Below are 7,806 nucleotides of genomic sequence, written 5' to 3'. Positions count from 1 at the left end.
CTCCATAACTGAGGCCGATACGATGCGCATCTCGATGCATAGCCAACGATACAATACATTAATGATACAGATAAGCAGCTTCCAGCTACCGATGCAATGCAATACGATTCACTATTATTATGATCCGGTGCGATTCGATTTCGATTCAAGCGCATTGCAAAAAAAATGATGCTATGCAATTCAATATGGTATAGATCAGGGTTCACCAATCTCGGTCCTGGAGGGCCACTGTCCTGCAGAGTTTAGCTCCAACCAGCTCCAACACACCTGTTTGAAAGTTTCTAGTATGCCTAATGAGACCTTGATTAGCTGGTTCAGGTGTGTTTAATTGGGGTTGGAGCTAAACTCTGCAGGACAGCGGCCCTCCAGGACCGAGATTGGTGAACCCTGGTATAGATAGTTAACTTTTATTTCTTTTGTTCAGACAGGGCAAATCATAAAGTAGCTTAAGTGCCATCTGACTTTTAACACATGGCTCTCTCACAATCAAAAGATTTGGTTTCCACAAAAAAAGCAGGTACTGTAGGCTAACTGACCAGAAAGCAGGTGCTGTTATTATGTGCTTCACGGGCCGTTTATCAGTTTGGACCAGTGCAGTGCGAGCCGATCTTGATCAAGCGACACTGTTACTACACGGCGCTAAGAGATCCCCACTGAAGTAATAACATCGCTGCGAGATCTAGTGAGAAGCATTCATATTTCTCTGTTATTAATGGATCAAACAGCGCTGACGTGGAAACATTGTGCCATGAATGAACAATCCAGTGTCCACAGATCAGCAACATTCACCATGGATTTACTGTAGTAACACTAACTGTAACCATGGAAGTTTGGCAGGAATAGTAGGCTATAATGCTTTCAAGTTACATTACGTTGGTTTTATTTTGACATAAATAAAATTACTGCCCTCGAATGTTAATCTGAACTAAAATAAACCTTTGTTTATAACTACAATATTACATTTAATTTTTTTTAAGGAGCTGTTTTACATGCTTCTAAGAGTCAATTATAGCTTCATCATTCCTCAAAGTAAAAAAAAAATCATACTTTATGATGTTAGGTTTAATAAAAAAAAAAGTTAAAAAATATTAAATCAAGGAAATTTCTCTGGCATTTCTTTCTTTTTCCTGTATCGAAAACGTACCTTACCGTGACACAAGTGTATCACATTTAACCGAACCATGAATTTTGTGAACCGTTAACTTACACCCCTAATATGTGTGTGTGTGTGTGTGTGTGTGTGTGTGTGTGTGTGTATGGGGCTGTTTAAACCTGGCCACTTGATGCGTTTTCTCAGATCGGATAGCTATCTGTTTTATCACAACAATTCCATTTACACCTTACACCTTTTGCAAAACGGATATAAATCCGATCTTCGATTCCCTCGCTATGCAAATTTAATGGCGTTCACGTCACCGAAAGCAACAGATATGAGCTGCATTTTATTGATCATCCGTTAAAATTTCTAAATCAAAGACAGCAAAAGGAGAGAGCGCAACAGCCCTGGTAAGATCATTTCGTTTCTTTACTTTTAAAGATGATAACTGTGTGTTAAGCATCGGGGGCTTACTTTCACTTTGATTTGCGCTAAGTTTGCACGTTGGCTTGATGAATAACGTTAGATGGTCAGCGGCGATGTGGCAGTAGCGTCGTCATAACTTGCTATAACATGACATATAGCCTATAACACGCTCTCACACCTTTATTTTAGAGCGTTTTTGGGAGGAGTAAAATTTACATATGTGGTTTCAACAACCAGATGCATTTACACTTGTCCAGTTTCTTCTGGAATGCGGCCCAGACCTCCTCCTGAAGTGGTTTGAGCAATCAGATTCAAATGCGTCACGAATGCGTTTCGGAGGGCATTTACACCTGGTCTTTTCAAGATCATATAGCCTAGCTATCCAATCACTAAAATCGCATGAAGTTGTAAATGGCCCCTATATGTGTGTGTGTGTTTGTGTGTGTGTGTGTGTGTGTGTGTGTGTGTGTGTGTGTGTGGAATGCCTTATATCAGGCTTGATGTAATTTTACTTGATTTGTGATTTATTTCATTTAATTGATTCGAGTACTCAAATTTTCAACTATGTATCTCTGCTATAAGCTAAACCACAACAGTGGCATTTGTATTTATTTATTTAACATGTGGATTTTTTTGCTTTGATTGTAGCTGCTGTCATGAAATGGGACCCAGCTGCAACAGAGGCCCAAATAAAGTCTGCAGCCGATCATCTGAAACTGCTTGCTGCTATAAATGAAGCTTGTGAACCTTATAGCAGCCATATTTTGTTAATTGTTATGTTATAGCCTATTGTTTTAACAACATTTGATAGATTATTTAAAGGGAAAATGTGTTAATTTACAATTTAACTGTTCTGGTTTTTAAGTTTTATTGTGTTAATTTATACTTTACTCTTCCGGCTGTTAAGTTTTGGTCCAGCAGAACAAAATAGTAATAAAAATATATTTTGAGATTTAAATAGTTGATTTCTTGGAGTGATTAGTTTGGTTTACAGGAAAATGGTAAGCAGTTTATTACAGTTATATTGTTAAGATATACAAATGCAATTATATACACTACACAGTTATTCAATTGAATATTCAATATTATCAATATTCTTTAAAATCTTATTTAGGTCTATGGTCTGTGTGTCTGCAGTTTCATGACACGACAACCATTAACAATGAGTAACTGGGGTTTTCTCAGTGAGAACTAGCTCACTCACTGCCACTGTTTTGTAAATATTTGTAAGTAAATATTTTTTAAAGGACAAGTTCGGTATTTTACACTTAAAGCCCTGTTTACAGATCGTATCTGATTAAATAGAACGGGTAAGATTAAAATTTGGACACATGCTGCTGTTCCGAGAATTTTAGGTTTATTTCGCTTTCCCCCCCCCACCTACACAATGGATGTCTATGTGCACTCGAACATTCATTCCTAAAACACATTAAACTTTCGTTTACAAAGACGTGAAACTCACCGAGTGGTCAGGGGTGTTCACTGGTATGTTCACTCAAAAATCGCTGAAAATGATGCATTCCAACAGGTGTTTTACCATTCGTTGTAAAACTGTGGATCTATTTTTCCAAACGTCTCACACCCGTAGATTCTTCCGTTGAGAGCTTGAATTATAGACACTCCAGCCCAGTTGGTGGCGATAATGCACCTTTGCCAATTGCTAGCAAACCACTGGCATTTCATTGAATACACAGAAGAAGCAGAAGAAGAAGTGGCGGAGTAATACCGTACCTCACACAGCTCTTTCAATACAAGTCAATGGAGTTGGACAAAAACTACGATAAAACCTGTTGGAATGCATCATTTTCAGCGATTTTTGAGTGAACATACCAGTGAACACCCCTGACCACTCGGTGAGTTTCACGTCTTTGTAAATGAAAGTTTAATGTGTTTTAGGAATGAATGTTCGAGTGCACATAGACATCCATTGTGGGGGTGGGGGGGGGGAAAGCGAAATAAACCTAAAATTCTCTGAACAGCAGCATGTGTCCAAATTTTAATCTTACCCGTTCTATTTAATCAGATACGATCTGTAAACAGGGCTTTAAGTGTAAAATACCGAACTTGTCCTTTAAAGTTGGATCCTTGCAAAATGCACATATGGGATTTCCATGTCAGTATGGGTCTTTAACAGTCTTTGACATTTCTACTACAGAAAACACGTCTAATACAACTTTTATTCTTGCTGCCTTTAGATTTCTAACAATTACGTCTGTAGCACGTCTTTAATTGACATCTATACAATGTCCAGAAAAGACGTATAAAAAAATTTCATTCTGGCTCCTGTGAGGACGTCTTCTGGATGTCTAAGAATGACGTCTTTAGCACGTCTTTAATTGATGTCTATACAATGTCCAGAAAAGACGTATAAAAAACTTTCATTCTGGCTCCTGTGAGGACGTCTTCTGGATGTCTAAGAATGATGTCTTTTAGACGTCTTCTGGACGACTTTTTGCTCGCTGGGGAGGATTTAATAAAAGTGATAGCAGAGAAAGTAGGAGTTTAGAAGATGTTAGCAGTAAGACCTAAACAAAACAGACTGTATGAAGTGACTGACAAATGAAGAAACCTGTGATGAACTTGTGGATGGACTGGAAATTAAAGGAGTGAAATGTGAGGTGAAAAAGCTACAGGAGAGGGAGTACGCAGTCTCATTTATGCATCTGCCAGCCTACCTTGAGGACAGAGATATTCTAGACAAACTGAAAGGTTGGAGACGGTACATGGAAAACCCAAAGGGAAGAGCAACGAGAGGAAACGAGGCCAGAAAAGACGAAAGAAGCAGAAAGGATGGAAGTCAGCACAACAGAAGAGGAATCAACATATAAGAGAACTGAGCAAATGGAAGTGGAGAACAGGAAAAGAGACAGTGAAATAGAGGAGGACGGAGATACATGTGAAAGCGAAAAGAAGCAGAAGGCAAAGAAGGAAGATAAAGGAATGGGAGAAGAGATAAGAACTGAAGATGAACAGGACAATGAGGATTCGCAGAGGCAAATGGACTCACAGATTGGAATACAAGGACAACAGGAGATGGTGGAGGTGGACAAAACAGAAATGGAAAAGGAGGAGATGGGGAGAACAGAGTGGGAAAAGGTGATGACGACCAGAAGAAGACCACTAAAGGTAACCCCAAGTGTAGAATTTGCACAAAAAAGACATATAACAAGAGAAAAATGTAAAGAAAAGGGGACCAAAAGAAACTAAATGAAGTGGACATTATGGACTTTTATGCATTTAATGCTGCTAAAAATAGCAGTATTAAATGTTAGAGGTGTAGCACATTTAAGTGCCAAGTGTTGATACCGATTTTAAAAGAAGTTTATGAGGACATTTTTAAAAGAGATGAAATGAGTAACTTTATGGGGATAGGGTTGATTCAATTAATTTATAAAAAAAGAGGAGACATTAAAGATCGCAGAAACTATAGGCCAATAACAATGTTGAATAGTGATTTTAAAATGTTGGCAAAAATTGTAGCTAATAGATTAAAAGTGATTTTACCAAACATAATTCAGACAAACCAAGCATATGCAATAAGGGGAAAAGATATTATGGATACTATTAGTAGTATAAGAGATGTGGTTAGTTTTTTTATAGCAGAAAAGAAAAGAGGGTATGTGATTAGCTTGGATCTGGAGAAGGCGTTTGATAGAGTTGAGCATACATTTTTATTTGGGGTCTTGAAACAGTATGGATTTGGGGAAAATTTTATCAAATGGATAAAGATTTTATACAAAGATGTAAGAAGTCAGATTAAATGTAATGGATTTGTGACGGACACTTTTAAATTAACACGATCGATAAGACAAGGAAGTCCACTATCCGCATTGTTGTATAGCTTAGTTGCAGAAGCATTGGGGTTGGCTTTAAAAGAGGAAAAGGGAATTAAGGGAATAGAAATAGAAGGAATGGAAGAATTACAGAAAGTTTATCAATATGCAGATGATACGACCTTAATAGTAAGAGATGTGAATGATGTAAGAAAATCAATGAATATAATTGAAAGTGTGACCGGAGCAGTATTTTCGATGATGCAACTCTATACAGATAGCCTGACTACGCCACCTTGGGAATTACACCCAAGGAAATATAAAAAAGGAACCCAGGTTCGGTGGTGCAGAGAAAAGTCAGAGTCGTGTAATTCAGCAAACAAATAAATAATTTTATTTGTGAGGAAAATACTCTACTGGCATCATTTATTCATAGTGTAAATCACTGACAAGTTTATTATAAGAATAGGATATATCAGTTGTTAGAAGAACATTCCTCTCCACATAACTGATTCAAACACGGAGTCACATTAAACAAACATCACAAAAGAAATTCCCCACAAAATAAAACAAAAAAATAATTAACACAAAAAGAATATCAACGACAAGGCTAAAGTTTACTTTAGGGGTGGCAAGCTAGCTGTAAACGATTGTGCTCTCAACCATTTATGTGTGCACGGCAAACCAAATAGGAAGAGGTGCTCAAACCCTGGTACTCCAACCTCACAACAAATGTGTTCACCCAGGTGACTAGCCTCCCCCTTGGTACACTCAGCCTTGACTCAAACCAAAAGAAAACAGAAATTAGTGGGTGCGATACAAATACAAAAATCACATCAATCACATCAGACACAAATATAATAGACCAGATCAGTTGGTGCACGGATAATAATCCATCCTACCTCGTCGAGGACCCCGAAATACTCACAGGTGTTAGAATAGATAGACACTACGCGCTGATATACAATTACACCACACGGCCACTATGGCCCAAATCACACTGGTCAAACCAACATCATTAAAGAAATAACCAAATAACTCAAACCATAAAAATGAAAGCAAAACAAAACACAGAAAATTATATCTAGTCACGAAAAACAAAGGAAATAACCTAATCATGAAAAACAGCAGCACGACCCGAGTTAATCACGTGGTATGCGGGAGACTGCAAAACAAAACGTAACACTCAGATCAAGGTCTTACATTATTTCAATCAAGGCATATAAAACATTTACTAAATCATACGTACCACACGAGAATCACACACACCCACACATCACGAACCACCATATCACGATGTCAGGATGCACTCGCGAATGTTCAGCTTAAAACCCTCAATGAGCGCTTGACGCAACTCCCAGGGAACGCCGCCGAGACGGCAACAGCCATCACTTCAAGAGGTAAAAACACATACTCTAGACACTTTTAAAAACACACAACTTGTACATAATCTCCGTCACTTACCTCAACTAACGTGACACCAGTAACAAGAAGAGGGGCGGGTATGACAAAGCCTACGTCCTAGGGCTTCCTGTTTACACACTTAAATACACCGGCCCTAATTACCTCATCCACCCATTACCATATAAAGGTAATGACGCAAAGAAAAGGAAAAGGGGAAATCCCCTACTGCTACAAAAGGTATTGTAAGGGATCTGGAGCTAAAGTTAATATACAAAAAACGTTTTTTGCTCGTTTTTTGGTTGGGAAAATGGAAAGGATTTTAAATTATTGGAAATTAAGAGCACTAACATTAAAAGGGAAGGTATTGGCTTTTAATGCATTAGTACTGGCAAAGATGTGGTATGTTTTAGGGGTGGTGCCAATGCCCACATGGATTGCTAGAAGGATTAAAAATACAGGTTTAAATTTTATTTGGGATTCTAAACCACCAAAAATAGCTTACAACACATTGCCTGGGCCCGGGACTAGATAATCTTAGATGCCCCCGCATATAATAATTAATTTAACTATGTTCATTTGATTTCATTCAGTTTTAGAGAAATTTGGGTTTGGGGAAAGTTTTAATAAATGGATAAGGATAAATTAACAAAAGTGAAATGCAATGGATTTTTAACAGAACCTTTCGCTATTTCACGGTCAATAAGACAAGGGTGCTCATTATCAGCTCAATTGTATTCACTGGTAGCTGATTATTTCACATTTTTATGTGGAGTAGCCGAAAGAATCTAAGTTTAAATCTAAGTATAAACGGGTATTCTTATCTTATAAAATTCTTATCTTATTATCTATAAAAATGTACTGAAAGAATGAATGAGGTGTTTAAACACCACTTCCTCTTTAAAAAAGGGGAGGAGACCGAATGAAACTCTGGGTTTACCGAAGATAACCTGCTCCTGACCAGGTTAGGTTCACAGAGTAAGTTACCATGGTAACTGAATCGGAGTATAAGTTACCTCTCTTTCAGGAACGGGCTTGACTTACTCTGCTTTCTCAGGTTTGACATACCTCCCATTCTGAAACAGAAAACCCAGAGTTTCCCTCATTTCA

Source organism: Squalius cephalus (assembly GCF_949319135.1).
Source record: "Squalius cephalus genome assembly, chromosome: 1".
Taxonomy (NCBI): Eukaryota; Metazoa; Chordata; class Actinopteri; order Cypriniformes; family Leuciscidae; genus Squalius; species Squalius cephalus.
Note: the sequence above shows the minus strand (reverse complement) of the source record.